The sequence below is a fragment of the Kogia breviceps genome, chromosome 5 (genome assembly GCF_026419965.1).
Source record: "Kogia breviceps isolate mKogBre1 chromosome 5, mKogBre1 haplotype 1, whole genome shotgun sequence".
NCBI classification, from domain to species: Eukaryota; Metazoa; Chordata; class Mammalia; order Artiodactyla; family Physeteridae; genus Kogia; species Kogia breviceps.
This window is the reverse complement of record NC_081314.1, coordinates 18,239,167-18,258,100: the sequence shown is the minus strand read 5'-3', so window position 1 is coordinate 18,258,100 and position 18,934 is coordinate 18,239,167. Positions and strand designations below refer to the sequence as shown.

General features: G+C 40.5%; 1 protein-coding gene across 5 annotated transcripts in view; it reads left to right on the top strand.

The window, feature by feature from the left end:
- Positions 1 to 18,934, top strand: part of PPP2R3A (protein phosphatase 2 regulatory subunit B''alpha) — a 219,486-nt gene that overhangs the window by 25,216 nt on the left and 175,336 nt on the right. For 3 of the 5 annotated variants that reach the window (XM_067033743.1, XM_067033744.1, XM_067033746.1), the window contains one exon: positions 7,375 to 7,529. The exons of the other annotated variants lie outside the window; for them this stretch is intronic. The gene's annotated coding sequence lies outside the window, so the exon portion shown is untranslated. The remainder of the gene's footprint in view (positions 1 to 7,374; positions 7,530 to 18,934) is intronic. 5 annotated transcript variants of the gene reach the window in all.

The window sequence follows — 18,934 nt, the reverse complement described above, 5'->3', positions numbered from 1 at the left end:
GTGGGATCTTCCCAGACTGGGGCACGAACCCGTGTCCTCTGCATCGGCAGGCAGACTTTCAACCACTGTGCCACCAGGGAAGCCCTAAAATATACTTTTAAATGTTCTAAAGGTGTAGGGTAGGATCATGGGAGAAAGTGGCTGAGACAGGGTAGAAAACAAGGTCAACATATTTAACACTGTGGAGAAAAGGTCAAGAACCTAAGAGGCCAGGATATCAGATGGACTATCTATTTGAATGTCAAAGTCAATAAGAATTACACTAGAAATGGTGTTGGGGTGACTGAACCAAAAGGTAAAATCAAGGAATGAAAGGGAGTGACCTTGGGGAGCCTTCAGTCCTGCAATAAGGAAGGTGGTGGGTGGTAAAGTCTAATGTTATGTGACTCAGAGCAGGGGATTTGGGGAGAGGGCAGGTGGAGAATGGTGTGAAAGTAGCAATGAGGAACCAGAAGGGCACCTACCAGGCCTCATGTTTTAAGGGTGTGGAAGAGAAAGAGAGTTGTCATCTAAGGGCTACAGGGAAATCAGCATCCTCAGGGGAAAGTACAGTTTCAAGTTAAATAAGAAGGTAAAGGAAGTTGAAGAAAGCTTCAGAGAAGAGATGCAGGATCTGGGGATTTTTCTGTTGTCTACCCATGAGTCCACAGGGCTTAGTGGAAGGGTTAGGATTTCTGGAGATGGTATAGAGACTTGGAGTTCCTCCTCCTCCTCTTCCTCTTCATCATCATCATCTCTCCCTGCATACATCCTCAGTTCCTTTGCCTCTCTGTCACTTCGGCAGCCTTGCCTGGCTAAACCACAACACTGGTTAAATCCAATTCTTTGCCTATTCCATGCCTGTAAAATCATGCTGCTGAGCTTGCATTAAATTAATGATCATAAACTCAAGTGGGCCCATAATGCTGCCTGGCAATCATACTAGATTTCTCCAGTCATTTTCTGTTTCATTTCCTCCTAGATGATTATTGCATGTCTTCAATCTCCTTATATGTTCACCATCTCCTCCCCAGTCTTCACTTTCAACTGATGACCTTGCTTCCTAGTTACAGAAAAGAAATAGAAGAAAAAGAGCTTTCACAGGCTTTTACAACCATACCTACCTACTACTTGTAGTAGTATCTGTATACTCTGCTTTCTTTCCTGTTACTGTGAAAGAACTAACCTAATAAATGCTTCGTAATTCTTTCTCTTATATCAGTTTTACCCTCTCTGAATCATTGTCTTATACATGAAAATATGCTTGTATTTCCCCCATCTTAAAAATAATCCTCCTTGACTCCACTTTCCCCTCTTACTATTGCCTTGTTTCAGTTAAACTTCATAGCAAAACTTCTTGGAAGACTTGTCTGTAGTCTATTGCTAGTTTTTGTCTTCCCATTCTTTTTTTGTACTCAAGCCAGTCATATTTCTGCTCCCAAAATTCCATCAAAACATTTCTCTGTAGTTATCTGACTTAACATTCTGGAGCAGAGTTAACCACTGTCTCCTCCTTGTAATACCTTCTTTACTTTATTTTAAAGTACTTGTCAAGAACTATGCAGATCTAAGATTTTACCCTATTTGTAAGCTGACACGTTAGCTTGCCAGTTTTCTGAATGGTGGTAGAAGACACAAGACTTCTACATCAGAGACGGAAGACAGTTTATTACTTACAGCAATAGCAGTAGCCAGAGTAGGAGTCTTTTTGTACTGGTTCCCTTAGGCCCAGTTACTCTGAGACAATGTGAAGGGGGCCAGACTACACCTGCCCATATGGTGAGTTGTGTTATTAGAAAGGAAACCTTATCTTAGAGAACCCAAATATTTTATAATGGTCAATAAGCATGCCTTCTCTTTGCTCCAGAGGGAGATAATACCAAGTTTTCCAAGGCTGTTTGCTATACAGACATTCTTGAAAAAGACCATACAGAACTATCATATCATATAAAATAGCATATCACTGACTATCAAGACAGGCAGTGTCTTGCTTGCAATGTGTACAGAAACACGAGAGACCCATGGAGAACTGTCTCACAATTCCTCCCTCTCTGACCACTTCTTTTCTCTCTCCTCTCCTTCACTTACCCAGACTCTAGGTCTGGGCTGTCTAGTACTATAGCCACTAGCTCATGTAGCTATTTAAATAAAGTTTTCAGTTATTCAGTTGCATTAACCATATTACAGGTGCTCAAAAGCCACATGAGGGCTTCCCTGGTGGCGCAGTGGTTGAGAATCCGCCTGCCGATGCAGGAGACACAGGTTCGTGCCCTGGTCCGGGAAGATCCCACGTGCCACGGAGCAACTAAGCCCGTGAGCCATGGCCGCTAGGCCTGCGCGTCCGGAGCCTGTGCTCCGCAACGGGAGAGGCCACAACAGTGAGAGGCCCGCATACTGCAAAAAAAAAAAAAAGCCACATGAATGGCACAGATATATAAATATTTCATCATCTCAGAAAGTTATATTAGACAGCACTACTTTGCATGTTTGAGTGCTCCTAAGCTCAGCCTTTGGATGTTTCTTTCTGTATTGTATTCCTATATAGAAATAGAGATTTCTATAGAATCTTGTAGAATAAGATTTATTATAGAATAAATATTTATATATATTTCTCTCTCTTTTCTTTCTATATTCCCCCCCTTGGTGATCTCATCTAGTCTCAAGGCTTTAAATATGACTCTCAAATTTGTATAATCCTAAATCTCTCCCCAGAAGTCCAGATTTAATTCTTTAATAGCATTCTGCACACCTTTACCTGAATGTCTAGTAGGCACCTCAAAAGTAACAGCCAAAACTGAACTACTGATCTTCTTGCCACAGCTGCTCCCTCTCCCACCAACAAATCTGTCTTCCTGCAGTCTTCCCAGTATGAATTAAGTCAGTTCTCTTCTTCTAGTTGTTCAAGCAAACAAACAACAGTTTTTAGAAAATCAACTCTTTGATTCATCCTTGACCTCCCTCTTTTCCACAAAACCGACACATCTGTCCCATTGGCTCTTGTTTCAACATATATCCAGAATCTGACTTTTTCACCCTTCCCCTGCTTCCACCTGGTCCAACCCAACGTCATCTTTTACCTGGATTATTCCAGGCAAATTTGGCCCCCTCTTTGGTCTCCCTGCTTCTACTCTTGTCCCCTGTAGTCTGTTCTCATAAAAGCAACTAGAATGGTCTTGTTTAAAAAGTAAGTTAGGGGCTTCCCTGGTGGTGCAGTGGTTGCAAGTCCGCCTGCCGATTCAGGGGACACAGGTTCGTGCCCCAGTCTGGGAAGATCCCACCTGCCGCGGAGCGACTGGGCCCGTGAGCCATGGCCGCTGAGCCTGCGCGTCCGGAGCCTGTGCTCCGCAACAGGAGAGGCCACAACAGTGAGAGGCCCACGTACCACAAAAAAAAAAAAAAAAAAAAAAAAAGTAAGATCATGAATTTCTCTGCTCAGAATTCTTTAGTAGCTTCCTATCTCACCCAATAAAAGTCAAAGTCTAGTCACACTGGCATTCTCACTCTTGCTAAAATATTCAAGACATGCTCCCACCTCAGAGCCTTTATAGTTGGTGTTCTTTCCACCACTTCCCCACCCCCCACAACGCAGCTCCACACATATGCTTTTTCCCTCATGATACTGACTTATTGAAGAGACCAGGCCAGTTGTCTTATAGTGAGCCATATAATGAATTTCTCTGTTTACTCATGGTGGTGTGTAGCTTATTTCTCTATTGCCTGTATTTCCTATAATTGGACATTAAATCTGAAAGTTTGATTAAAGCTAAATATTCTTGGCAAGAAAAGTCCATACATGATATTCAGTCTTCTCATTACATCGAATTGGAAGGTACATATCTGATTATCCCACCATTAGTGATTCTAAGTTTAACCAAGGTGTTAAGGTGGTGACTTTCAGATCCCTCCATTATAAATTTGTATTTTTACCTTTGTGATTTTTTTTTTTTTTTTTTTTTTTTTTTTTTGCGGTACGCGGGCCTCTCACTGCTGTGGCCTCTCCCGTTACAGAACACAGGCTCCAGACGCACAGGCTCAGCGGCCATGGCTCACGGGCCCAGCCGCTCCGCGGCACGTGGGATCTTCCCAGACCAGGGCACGAACCCGTGTCCCCTGCATCGGCAGGCGGATTCTCAACCACTGTGCCACCAGGGAAGCCCCTACCTTTGTGATTAACAGTCTGAAGGGTGAATGTTATTTTTTTAATCATGTGATTTTTAAGAATGTTTTTTAGCTATATAAGTTTGTTTTTTCAAATAAAATATTTTTTAGAGATCCATCCAATATATAAAACAGATAACAGCAGAACTATTCTAGTTGCAGTGGGAGATGGCCAGTATTGGCAGCTTCCAAGGGAACTGTGACGAGTGCAGTTTGTAATTCACAGAGCCCAGCCAAGTGCTGGAGGAAACGGAGGCCCAAAGAGGATCCACGAAGTCTTAAGGCGGCCTAGCATCTCATGAGAAAGGCTCAGTGCGCTTTGTGTGAGAGCACAGTGTGGGGAGCTGTCACTTCCTGGGAAAGCCATGGTTATGGATGATCACTAGAATGGCACTTGGTTTTTCCCTAGCAGTCCACCCACTGTTTTTAGTTGTCTGACTGCTGTCTTTGACATTCTATCTGTTCTGCAGATGTGAAGATTTGAAATTACTTCATTTTTAGTGTGTGTTGGGCTGCAGACTTTTTTTGTTTCCTTTTTGGAAATTCTTCATCCACAAAGAATTCCAGAATCAGACATTATTCATCTTATGTCTGGAACACTAAAATCTCATGAGCTTCCATATGTCTTACCTCTTTCCACCTTTAGAATATTGAAAATGCTGCCACAACTGAAGTCAGTTTTATCATTTCCTTGCTGCTTGCTTCCTTTCTGCACCTTATTTATCCTACAGCCTTAATGTGCCTTTGTAAAGAATTGAACAAGTAAATTTGGTATATCCACAGAATGTATCTAAGATGTATGGTATAGATTTTTATTTTCTTGAAAAGAGGTCTCCCTATATTAAGTGGAAAAAGCAGATAATAAACTATAATTGTCTCACTTTTGTTAAAAAAATTAATATTCACAAAAATCCCCATGTCTGGGGCTTCCCTGGTGGCGCAGTGGTTGAGAGTCTTCCTGCTGATGTAGGGGACACAGGTTCGTGCCCCAGTTCAGGAGAATCCCACATGCCGCAGAGCGGCTAGGCCCGTGAGCCATGGCTGCTGAGCCTGTGTTTCCGGAGCCTGTGCTCCGCAATGGGAGAGGCCACAGAAGTGAGAGGCCCGTGTTCCGCCAAAAATAAAAAAAAAAGAAAGAAAAATTCCCATGTCTATTTCTGTGAATGTTTTTTTTTTTTTTTTAACATCTTTATTTGGGTATAACTGTTTTACAATAGTGTGTTAGTTTCTCCTTTACAACAAAGTGAATCAGTTATACATATACATATGTTCCCATATCTCCTCCCTCTTGCGTCACCCTCCCTCCCACCCTCCCTATCCCACCCCTCTAGGTGGTCACAAAGCACAGAGGTGAACTCCCTGTGCTATGTGGCAGCTTCCCACTAGCTATCTAATTTACATTTGGTATTGTGTATGTGTCCCTGCCACTCTCTCACATCGTCACAGAATGTTTATGTGTGTGTTGAAAGCCAAAAAAGGCAAAAATGTTCATATTGATATTATCTCTGGGTGTGATCTTTATTTTCCTCTTTGTATTTCTCTTTTATTTCCAGCAGTCGTGTCTTATTTCTACAGTCATTACTTTTATAAAGATGAAAACTGTTTTTTAAAAAAATAAGCAATAATAACTTTGATCTGTCAAATCCAAGCTATGTTGAAGGCAATTCCAGGCTCCTTCTCTGCTTACTCCATCCAAGCCATCTGTTGGCATTTTTCCCTGTTCTCTTATTGTCTCATTCAAGCAAGTTTTCCCCTGACCCAGGCTTGTATTATTTTACTCCAGGTTCCTGGTCCTCTCCTAGGATTGCACACTTGGCTCTGGAGAGTTTCTCTGTTCACTTGTACCCAAATAAACTTGTCAGAAAAGGAAAAGAGGATGCAAAAATTATGTTCTAAAAGGAACTGTCACTAGAATGTGATCAAGGCCCAGAAGTGCCCCAGTATATACCTGTTGAATGAATTGATCTATTCTTTTTTGTCTCATTTATTTTATAAGTTCCTATAATCAGGAGCTTTGCTTGTTTTCTATAATGCCCTAAACATTTTGGGTACTTAATATACATTAATGAATAGTCCTTTTTTATTTAAAGATCCATAATTTACCTAATAAAAGTGAATGTAGGATCTGTTGTCAACTTTGACCTGAATTTGTGCTTGCACAGGGATACAGAAAAGGACAGGATTTAAAGATAACTTACATTCAACGTACTCATAGATTTGTGATCGTGGGTAGTCACATAAGCCTCTGAGCTTCCTTCATTTATAGGCTCACTGATTTTCTTCTGGACTCTCTCTGCAGAGGCCTTCTGCCTGGTCTGCTTGGCTTTGGTCTTGCTTGCCCAACTCTGTCCTCTGCAGTGCTACACAGTGCTACACCCACAGTGTAAATCTGACCTGGTCCCCACCACCCCCGGCTGAAATCTCTCAGGGACTCTCTGATGCTACATTGCCTCCCACCCAACCCCCACCATTTAGCGGTAGCACCTAGAAGCCTCTCTTCAAACTTGCCACTGGAATAACACCAAACTCCCAGTAGCTCCTCACACCTCCCAGGCCTCCCGTGGCCACCTCCTGCCTTGCTCCGTTTGTCCACAGGGCATCTTCCCTTTCTTTCTACAGCCACTGCTTCTGCTTAACTCCAGACTGGGCTTGGCAGTTCTCCTCTCTGGGGTGCCTTCCTTGATGTAAAAGATATTCTGTTTCTCTGCCCACTCACACTGCAAGCTGTTTGAGGCAAAATTATAGGATTTGTAGTTCCCTTGTCTTGAAGAGTACCTGGCAGCATTCAAATGTTTATTTAACTGTATTGTGTATATGTTCTTCTAAACCATCCAAATGGTTTTTATTTACAGAATGTGATTTCATTTTTATATAATCTCCAAAATAAGAAGAAGGCTTAGAAAAGGAAAATATATGAATTAAAGTAACTTAAAATACTACTAGCAGTCAAAGATTACTATTTTTCGGAATATATTACAGAGAATTTTATTTAATTGTAAAATGGTCAAAGTTTAACCTCCTGATTTTCCTTTGGAGCCAGTACTCCAAGAAATCAGTAGCTTTGCAAATTACATGCATTAAAAATTAATAGCCAGTTCATTGTGCTTCCCACATCAAAAAATACAAAATAGTTTTCTGGTAAATATATAGCTTTTTTGTAATTCAAAACAAGAAAGAATTTTTTGCTTTTCTCGTGTTCCCTAGACCCCAGAGCCATCTTTTGTCCTATTTTTCCAGAAGAGAAGGCGAATCCCAGTGAGGGAAGTGACTTGACCATCTTACTGAGCTGGTCAGTGCAGAAGCAGAAGCTGGGAGGAGGAGCCCCTGACCGCCCACCTGGTGCTTTGCCCCTCAGGCACATTTCCTCTTTCTCCACTGGAGTAAAGATAAAAGTAAGTGTTTAAGCACTGTCTAATTCCTGTATGCTCAAATTAGACCTGCTGCTGAGATGTTCTTATTTTACTTTTAGTCTCATTAACGCATTAGCCCTAAACCTAGAGCATTAATTGTTCTTTCATGTTCATATGTATAATTTCTTTGAGCACCAGAAAAAATTTCTAAGAAATTTCTTAATTTATTTTCTCAACTATTTTTGAAATGAACACAACAAATAAAATATTCCAGGTCTCCTTTTTTATCCTGCAAATACATATAGTATATGTTTTTGTATTCCTCCAAATTGTACTCTTGAGATCAGTTTCCATACTGAGTCATCCACCACCGAGCACCTGTGTTTTCCAGGCAAACTGTTTTATTATTTCTAAATGACTCATTCCTTCTGAATCATCACACCTTATGTATTCTGTTAAATAAAAAGTTTTAGGCACTTTTCTGCAATTTTTCTTCTTCCAGACTTGAAAATGTCCCATCTAAATGACATGGCTATTCAACCAGTTTTCCCTTGCATCTATGATTTATGTGGATCATTTTCTTCTTGAACCCTTTCATCATTTGAGATAAGCAGAGGAAGTTCTTTACCTCATACCCTCTGCTCCAGATGTTTCCTGAAATAGAACACGTAAATAGCAACATAAAAATATGTGTAACATCATTCTCTGTTTTCCATCATTATATTTATGTTGTTTAAGGTTTTATTAACTTCCCAAATTTCTACATGAATTTAGGGAGAAACACCTGTAAAAGAAAAGTATAGCTTTAATGTTTGTTGGTACACAAAATCTTTGGAATTCAGCATGTTGGAAGAATGTTGCACTTTCCTCCCTTGACTTCCATGTCATATTTGGCTGGTTCTCTTCCTGCCCTTTGGAAATTCATTCTCTGTCTTCTTCCTTGAATCCTTCTTCTCACCCTATACATACCAGCCTTCCTCAGAGTTTCTTTTGGTTTTTTTTAATCTCATTATTCTCATATTCTTTTTTTAAAAATTTTATTGGAGTATAGTCTATTTACAACGTTGTATTAGTTTCAGATGTACAGCAATGTGAATCAGTAATACATATATCTACTCTTTATTTATTTTTTTTTTTTTAGATTTTTCTCCCATATAGGCCATTACAGAGTATTGAGTAGAGTTCCCTGTGCTATATAGCAGGTTCTTATTAGTTATCTATTTTATATATAGTAGTGTGCATATATCAGTCCCAATCTCCCAATTTATCCCTCCCACCCCCCATCCCCTGGTAACTATAAGTTTGCTTTCTACATATGTGACTCTACTTCTGTTTTGTAAATAAGTTCACTTGTACCCTTTTTTTTTAGATTCTATATATAAGCGATATCATATAATATTTGTCTTTCTGCATCTGACTTACTTCACTCAGTATGACAATCTCTAGGTCCATCCATGTTCTGCAAATGGCATTATTTTGTTCTTTTTTATGGCTGAATAATATTCCATTGTATATATGTACCATATCTTCTTTACCTGTTCCTCTGTTGATGGACATTTAGCTTCCTTCCATGTCCTGGCTATTGTAAATAGTGCTGCAGTGAACATTGGGGTGCATGTATCTTTTTGAATTATGGTTTTCTCAGTGTATATGCCCAGTAGTCGGATTGCTGGGTCAGATGGTAGTTCTATTTTTAGTTTTTTAAGGAATCTCCATACTATTCTCCATAGTGGCTGTATCAGTTTACATTCCCACCAACAATGCATGTGGGTTCCCTTCTCTCCAGACCCTCTCCAGCATTTATTGTTTGTACATTTTTTTGATGGTGGCCATTCTGAACAGTGTGAGGTGATACCTCACTGTAGTTATGATTTTCATTTCTCTATTAGTGACGTTGTGCATCTTTTCATGTGCTTTTTTTGGCCATCTGTATGTCTTCTTTGGAGAAGTGTCTTTAGATCTTCTGCCCTTTTTTTCTTTTTAACAACTTTATTGGAATATAATTGCTTTACAACGGTGTGTTAGTTTCTGCTTTATAACAAAGAGAATAAGTTATACATACACATATGTTCCCATATCTCTTCCCTCTTGCATCTCCCTCCCTTCCACCCTCCCTATCCCACCCCTCTAGGTGGTCACAAACCACCTAGCCAATCTCCCTGTGCTATGCGGCTCCTTCCCACTAGCTGTCTATTTTACGTATGCTAGTGTATATATGTCCATGCCACTCTCTCACTTTGTCACAGCTTACCCTTCCTCTTCCCCATATCCTCAGGTCCATGCTCTAGTAGGTCTGTGTCTTTATTCCCATCTTACCCCTAGGTTCTGCATGACCTTTTTTTTTTTCCTTAGATTCCATATATGTGTGTTAGCATACGGTGTTTGTTTTTCTCTTTCTGATTTACTTCACTCTGTATGACAGACTCTAGGTCCATCCACCTCACTACAAATAACTCAATTTTGTTTCTTTTTATGGCTGAGTAATATTCCATTGTATATATGTGCCACATCTTCTTTATCCATTCATCTGTTGATGGACACTTAGCTTGCGTCCATGTGCTGGCTATTGTAAATAGAGCTGCAATGAACATTTTGGTACATGACTTTTTTTTTTTTTTTTTGTGGTACGCAGGCCTCTCACTGTTGTGGCCTCTCCCGTTGTGGAGCACAGGCTCTGGACGTGCAGGCTCAGTGGCCATGGCTCACAGGCCCAGCCACTCCGTGGCATGTGGGATCTTCCTGGACCAAGACATAAACCCACGTCCCCTGCATCGGCAGGCGGACTCTCAACCACTGCGCCACCAGGGAAAAGCCCAACATGACTCTTTGAATTATGGTTTTCTCAGGGTATATGCCCAGTAGTGGGATTGCTGGGTTGTATGGTAGTTCTATTTGTAGTTTTTTAAGGAACCTCCATACTGTTCTCCATAGTGGCTTTATCAATTTACATTCCCACCAACAGTGCAAGAGGGTTCCTTTTCTCCACACCCTCTCCAGCATTTATTGTTTCTAGATTGTTTGATGATGGCCATTCTGACCTATGTGAGATGATACCTCATTGTAGTTTTGCTTTGCATTTCTCTAATGATTAATGATGTTGAGCATTCTTTCATGTGTATGTTGGCGGTCTGTATATCTTCTTTGGAGAAATGTCTGTTTAGGTCTTCTGCCCATTTTTGGATTGGGTTGTTTGTTTTTTTGTTATTGAGCTGTATGAGCTGCTTGTAAATTTTGGAGATTAATCCTTTGTCAGTTGCTTCATTTGCAACTATTTTCTCCCATTCTGAGGGTTGTCTTTTGGTCTTGTTTATGGTATCCTTTGCTGTGCAAAAGCTTTTAAGTTTCATTAGATCCCATTTGTTTATTTTTGTTTTCATTTTCATTTCTCTAGGAGACGGGTCAAAAAGGATCTTGCTGTGATTTATGTCATAGAGTGTTCTGCCTATGTTTTCCTCTAAGAGTTTGATAGTCTCTGGCCTTATACTTAGGTCTTTAATCCGTTTTGAGTTTCTTTTTGTGTATGGTGTTAGGGAGTGTTCTAATTTCATACTTTTACAGGTAGCTGTCCAGTTTTCCCAGCACCACTTATTGAAGAGGCTGTCTTTTCTCCACTGTATATTCTTGCCTCCTTTATCAAAGATAAGGTGACCATATGTGCGTGGATTTATCTCTGGGCTTTCTATCCTGTTCCATTAATCTATATTTCTGTTTTTGTGCCAGTACCATACTGTCTTGATTACTGTAGATTTGTAGTATAGTCTGAAGTCAGGGAGCCTGATTCCTCCAGCTCCATTTTTCGTTCTCAAGATTGCTTTGACTATTCAGGATCTTTTGTGTTTCCATACAAATTGTGAAATTTTTTGTTTTAGTTCTGTGAAAAATGCCAGTGGTAGTTTGATAGGGATTGCATTGAATCTGTAGATTGCTTTGGGTAGTAGAGTCATTTTCACAATGTTAATTCTTCCAATCCAAGAACATGCTATATCTCTCCATCTATTTGTATCATCTTTAATTTCTTTCATCAGTGTCTTATAATTTTCTGCATACACGTCTTTTGTCTCCTTAGATAGGTTTATTCCTAGACATTTTATTATTTTTGTTGCAATGGTTAATGGGAGTGTTTTCTTAATTTCACTTTCAAATTTTTCATCATTAGTGTATAAGAATGCAGAGATTTCTGTGCATTTTGTATCCTGCTACTTTACCAAATTCATTGATCAGCTCTAGTAGTTTTCTGGTAACATCTGTAGGATTCTCTATGTACAGTATCATGTCATTTGCAAACAGTGACAGTTTTACTTCTTCTTTTCTGATTTGGATTCCTTTTATTTTTCTTATCTGATTGCTGTGGCTAAAACTTCCAAAACTATGTTGAATAAGAGTGGTGAGAGTGGGCATCCTTGTCTTGTTCCTGATCTTAGCGGAAATGGTTTCAGTTTTTCACCATTGAGGATGATGTTGGCTGTGGGTTTGTCATATATGGCCTTTATTATGTTGAGGAAAGTTCCCTCTGTGCCTCCTTTCTGCAGGGTTTTTATCATAAATGGGTGTTGAATTTTGTCGAAAGCTTTCTTTGCATCTATTGAGATGATCATATGGTTTTTCTCCTTCAGTTTGTTAATATGGTGTATTATGTTGATTGATTTGCGTATGTTGAAGAATCTTTGCATTCCTGGAATAAACCCCACTTGATCATGGTGTATGATCCTTTTAATGTGCTGTAGGATTCTGTTTGCTAGTATTTTGTTAAGGATTTTTGCATCTATGATCATCAGTGATATTGGCCTGTAGTTTCCTTTTTTTTGTAGTATCTTTGTCTGGTTTTGGTATCAGGGTGATGGTGGCCTTGTAGAATGAGTTTGGGAGTGTCCCTCCTTCTGCTATATTTTGGAAGAGTTTGAGAAGGATAGGTGTTAGCTCTTCTCTAAATGTTTGATAGAATTCGCCTGTGAAGCCATCTGGTTCTTGGCTTTTGTTTGTTGGAAGATTTTTAATCACAGTTTCAATTTCATTACTTGTGATTAGTCTGTTCATATTTTCTATTTCTTCCTGGTTCAGTCTCAGCAAGTTGTGCATTTCTAAGAATTTATCCATTTCTTCCAGGTTGTCCATTTTATTGGCATAGAGTTGCTTATAGTAATCTCTCATGATACTTTGTATTTCTGCAGTGTCAGTTGTTACTTCTCCTTTTTCATTTCTAATTCTATTGATTTGAGTCTTCTCCCTTTTTTTCTTGATGAGTCTGGCTAATGGTTTATCAATTTTGTTTATCTTCTCAAAGAACCAGCTTTTAGTTTTATTGATATTTGCTATCATTTCCTTCATTTCTTTTTCATTTATTTCTGATCTGATCTTTATGATTTCTTTCCTTCTGCTAACTTTGGGTTCTTTTTGTTCTTCTTTCTCTAATTGCTTTAGGTGCAAGGTTAGGTTGTTTGTTTGAGATTTTTCCTGTGTCTAAAGGTAGGATTGTATTGCTCTAAACTTCCATCTTAGAACTACTTTTGCTGCATCCCATAGGTTTTGGGTCATCGTGTCTCCATTGTCATTTGTTTCAAGGTATTTTTTAATTTCCTCTTTGATTTCTTCAGTGATCATTTCATTATTAAGTAGTGTATTGTTTAGTTTCCATGTGTTTGTATTTTTTACAGATCTTTTCCTGTAATTGATATCTAGTCTCATAGCATTGTGATCGGAAAAGATACTTGATACGATTTCAAGTGTCTTAAATTTTCCAAGGCTCCATTTGTGACCCAAGATATGAGCTATCCTGGAGAATGTTCCATGAGCACTTCAGAAAAACGTATATTCTGTTGTTTTTGGATGGAATGTCCTAAAAATATCAATTAAGTCCATCTTGTTTAAGGTATCATTTAAAGCTTGTGTTTCCTTATTTATTTTCATTTTGGATGATCTGTCCATTGGTAAAAGTGGGGTGTTAAAGTCCTCTATTGTGATTGTGTTACTGTCAATTTCCCCTTTTATGGCTTTTTGTATTTGCCTTATATATTGAGGTGCTCCTATGTTGGGTGCATAAATATTTACAATTGTTATATCTTCTTCTTGGATCGATCCCTTGATCATTATGTAGTGTCCTTCTTTATCTCTTGTAATAGTCTTAATTTTAAAGTCTATTTGGTCTGATATGAGAATTGCTACTCCAGCTTTCTTCTGATTTCCATTTGCATGGAATATCTTTTTCCATCCCCTCACTTTCAGTCTGTATGTGTCCCTAGGTCTGAAGTGGGTCTCTTATAGACAGCATATATAGGGGTCTTGTTTTTGTATCCATTCAGCCAGTCTGTGTCTTTTGGTGGGAGCGTTTAATCCATTTACATTTAAGGTAATTATCGATATGTATGTTCCTATTCCCATTTTCTTAATTGTTTTGGGTTTGTTATTGTAGGTCTTTTCTTTTGTGTGTGTGTGTGTGTGTGTGTGTGTGTGTGTTACGCGGGCCTCTCACTGTTGTGGCCTCTCCCGTTGCGGAGCACAGGCTCCAGACGCGCAGGCTCATTGGCCATGGCTCACGGGCCCAGCCGCTCCGTGGCATGTGGGATCTTCCCGGACCGGGACACGAACCCGCGTCCCCTGCATCGGCAGGCAGATTCTTAACCACTGTGCACCAGGGAAGCCCCTGTAGGTCTTTTCTTTCTCTTGTGTTTCTTGCCTAGAGAAGTTCCTTTAGCATTTGTTGTAAAGCTGGTTTGATGGTGCTGAGCACTCTCATATTTTGCTTGTCTGTAAAGGTTTTAATTTCTCCATCAAATCTGCATAAGGTCCTTGCTGGGTAGAGTAATCTTGATTGTAGGTTTTTCTCCTTCATCACTTTAAATATGTCCTGCCACTCCCTTCTGGCTTTCAGAGTTTCTGCTGAAAGATCAGCTGTTAACCTTATGGGGATTCCCTTGTGTGTTACTTGTTGTTTTCCCTTGCTGCTTTTAATATGTTTTCTTTGTATTTAATTTTTGATAGTTTGATTAATCTGTGTCTTGGCATGTTTCCCCTTGGATTTATCCTGTATGGGACTCTGTGTGCTTCCTGTACTTGATTAACTATTTCCTTTCCCATATTAGGGAAATTTTCAACTATAATCTCTTCAAATATTTCTCAGTCCCTTTCTTTTTCTCTTCTTCTTCTGGAACCCCTATAATTCTCATGTTGGTACATTTAATGATGTCCCAGAGGTCTCTGAGACTGTCCTCAGTTCTTTTCATTATTTTTTCTTTATTCTGCTCTGCAGTAGTTATTTCCACTATTTTATCTTCCAGGTCACTTATCCGTTCTTCTGCCTCAGTTATTCTGCTATTGATCCCCTCTAGAGTATTTTTAATTTCATTTATTGTGTTGTTCATCATTACTTGTTTCATCTTTAGTTCTTCTAGGTCCTTGTTAAATGTTTCTTGCGTTTTCTCTCTTCTATTTCCAAGATTTTGGATCATCTTTACTATCATTATTCTGAATTCTTTTTCAGGTAGACTGCCTATTTCCTCTTCATTTGTTAGGTCTGGTGGGTTCTTACCTTGCTCCTTCATCTGCTGTGTGTTTTTCTGTCTTTTCATTTTGCTTATCTTACTGTGTTTGGGGTCTCCTTTTCGCAGGCTGCAGGTTCGTAGTTGCCATTGTTTTTGGTGTCTGTCCCCAGTGGCTAAGGGTGGTTCAGTGGGTTGTGTAGGCTTCCTGGTGGAGGGTACTAGTGCCTTTGTTCTGCTGGATGAGGATGGATCTTGTCTTTCTGGTGCGCATGTCCGCGTCCGGTGGTGTGTTTTGCTGTGTCTGTAACCTTATTATGATTTTAGGCGGCCTCTCTGCTAATGGATGAGGCTGTGTTCCTGTCTTGCTAGTTGTTTGGCATAGGGTATCCAGCGCTGTAGCTTGCTGGTCGTTGAGTGAAGCTGGGTGTTGGTGTTGAGATGGAGATCTCTGGGAGATTTTTGCCATTTGATATTATGTGGAGCTGGGAGGTCTCTTGTGGACCAGTGTCCTGAATTTGGCTCTCCACCTTAGTAGCACAGCCCTGATGCCTGGTTGGAGCACCAGGAGACTGTCTTCCACATGGCTCAGAATAAAAGGGAGAAAAAATAGAAAGAAAGAAAGAGAGAGAGAGAAAGGGAGGGAGGGGGGAGAGAGAGAGAGAGGAGGGAGAGAGAGAGAGAGAGAGAGAGAAAGGAGATAAAATAAAATAAAGTAAGATAAAGTAATTAAAATAAAAAATAATTATTAAGAAAAATATTTTTTAAAGTAAAAAAAAAAAAGTACGGACAGAACCCTAGGACAAATTGTGAAAGCAAAGCTATACAGACAAAATCTCACACAGAAGCATACACATACATACTCACAAAAAGAGGAAAAGGGGAAAAAATAATCAGTCTTGCTCCCAAAGTCCACCTCCTCAATTTGGGGTGATTCATTGTCTATTCAGATATTACACAGTTGCAGGGTACAGCAAGTTGATTGTGGAGGTTTATTCTGCTGCTCGTGAGGCTGCTGGGAGAAATTTCCTTTTCTCTTCTTTGTTCGCACAGCTCCCGGGGTTCAGCTTTGGATTTGGCCCCGCCTCTGCATGTAGGTCACCTGAGGGCATCTGTTCTTCGCTCAGACAGGACAGGGTTAAAGAAGCCGCTGATTCGGGGGCTCTGGCTCGCTGAGGCCAGGGGTAGGGAGGGGTACGGATGCAGGGCGAGCCTGCGGCAGTAGAGGCCAGCGTGACATTGCACCAGCCTGAGGCGCGCCTTGCGTTCTCCCAGGGAAGTTGTCCCTGGATCACGGGACCCTGGCAGTGGCGGGCTGCACAGGCTCCTGGGAAGGGAGGTGGGGATAGTGACCTGTGCTCTCACACAGGCTTCTTGGTGGCTGCAGCAGCAGTCTTAGCGTCCCATGCCCATCTCTAGGATCCATGTTGATAGCCGCGGCTCATGCTGTCTCTGGAGCTCCTTTAAGCGGCTCTCTTAATCCCCTCTCCTTGGGCACTAGGAAACAGAGGCAAGAAAATGTCTCTTGTCTCTTCAGCAACTCCAGAGTTTTCCCGGACTCCCTCCTGGCTAGCCGTGGCACACTAACCCCTTCAGGCCGTGTTCACGCAGCCAACCCCAGTCCTCTCCCTGGGGTCTGACCACCGAAGCCCGAGCCTCAGTTCCCAGCCCCTGCCCACCCTGGCGGGTGAGCAGACAAGCCTCTCGGGCTGGTGAGTGCTGGTGGGCACCGATCCTCTGTGCGGGAATCTCTCCACTGTGCCCTCCGCACCCCTGTTGCTGCGCTCTCCTCCATGGTTCTGAAGCTTCTCCCCTCCGCCACCTGCAGTCTCCACCCGCAAAGGGGCTTCCTAGTGTGTAGAAACCTTTCCTCCTTCACAGCTCCCTCCCACTGGTGCAGGTCCCGTCCCTATTCTTTTGTCTCTGTTTTTTCTTTTTTCTTTTGCCCTACCCAGGTATGTGGGGAGTTTCTTGCCTTTTGGGAGGTCTGAGGACTTCTGCCAGCGTTCAGTGGGTGTTCTATAGGAGCAGTTCCACGTGTAGATGTATTTCTGATGTATCTGTGTGGAGGAAGGTGATCTCCACATCCTTCTCTTCCGCCATTGTCTCCTAGCTCTTCTGCCCATTTTTTGATTGGGTTATTTGGGATTTTTTTTTTATATTGAACTGCATGAGCTATTTGTGTATTTTGGAGATTAATCCCTTGTCAGTTGTTTCATTTGCAAATATTTTCTCCCATTCTGAGGGTTGTCTTTTTGTTTTGTTTCTGGTTTCCTTTGCTGTGCAAAAGCTTTTAAGTTTAATTAGATCCCATTTGTTTATTTTTATTTTTCCTCAGAGTTTTGTCCTTGACTCTTTTCTCACCTATGCAGGTTCATTCTTGTCTACTCTTTTGGCTTTAAAACCATTATCTGGTGCTTACTCCCAAGTCTTTATTTTCAACTATCTCTACTGAATGGGAATTCAGTATATTCATCTGAATGGGAAATATGTCTCCTGGATTCCCCACCAAAATAACACATGCCTGCAGCTGAGTCTGTCTCCCCTACACCCTTGCCCCCCAAGCCTTAGCACACAATAATCAGCCATAGCCTCATTTTTACATTTCCTAAAACCCATTTTTAAAAATTTATCAAATATTACATATTGTCATATTTAAGGTGTCAATCCTCAAAAGACCTTTTGAAAATAGCAGTTTCTCCTCCCAACTAGGCCTGCTCCTCAGAGACAACCACTGCCAATATTTTCTTAGCTATTTCTTCCATTATTTACCTTCATATTTATAAATGCATATATATTGCAACTTCATCATTAATTAATTTTAAACCTTATGTCTTGCTTTCCTGATATGAATTTCAGTTCTCTCACCCCTGTTCTACCACATTAACAAAATAAAAGGTAAAAATTATGTGAGCATCTCAACAGATACAGAATAAATATTTAACAGAATTAAACCACCTTATGAATGGATTAAAGACCTAAATGTAAGACCAGACACTATAAAACTCTTAGAGGAAAACATAGGCAGAACACTCTTTGACTTAAATCACAGCAAGATCTTATTTGACCCACCTCCTAGGGTAATGGAAAGAAAATCAAAAATAAACAAATGGAACCTAATGAAACTTAAAAGCTCTTGCACAGCAAAGGAGACCATAAACAAGATGAAAAGACAACCTCAGAATGGGAGAGAATATTTGCAAATGAAGCAACTGACAAAGGATTAATCTCCAAAGTACACAAGCAGCTCATGCAGCTCAATATCGAAAAAACAAACAACCCAACCCCAAAATGGGTGGAAGACCTAAATAGAGATTTCTCCAAAGAAGACATACATATTGCCAACAGACACATGAAAGGATGTTCAACATCACTAATCATTAGAGAAATGCAAATCAAAACCACAATGAGGTATCACCCCACACTGGTCAGAATGGCCATCATCAAAAAATCTGTGAGCAATAAATGCTGGAGAGGTTGTGGAGAAAAGGGAACCCACTTGCACTGTTGTTGGGAATGTAAATTGATAAAGCCACTATGGAGAACAGTATGGAGTTTCCTTACAAAACTAAAACTACCGTATGACCCAGCAATCCCACTACTGGGCATATACCTGAGAAAACCATAATTCAAAAAGATACACACACCCCAATGTTCACTGCAGCACTGTTTACAATAGCCAGGACATGGAAGGAAGCTAAATGTCCATCAGCAGAGGAATGGGTAAAGAAGATTTGGTACATATATACAATGGAATATTACTCAGCCATAAAAAGGAATGAAATTGGGTCATGTGTAGAGACATGGAGGGACCTAGACTCTGTCACAGAGTGAAGTAAGTCAGAAAGAGAGAAACAAATACCATATGCTAACGCACATATATGGAATCTAAAAGAACGGTCCTGATGAACCTAGTGGCAGGTAGGGCAGGAATAAAGACACAGACATAGAGGATGATCTTGAGGACACGGGGAG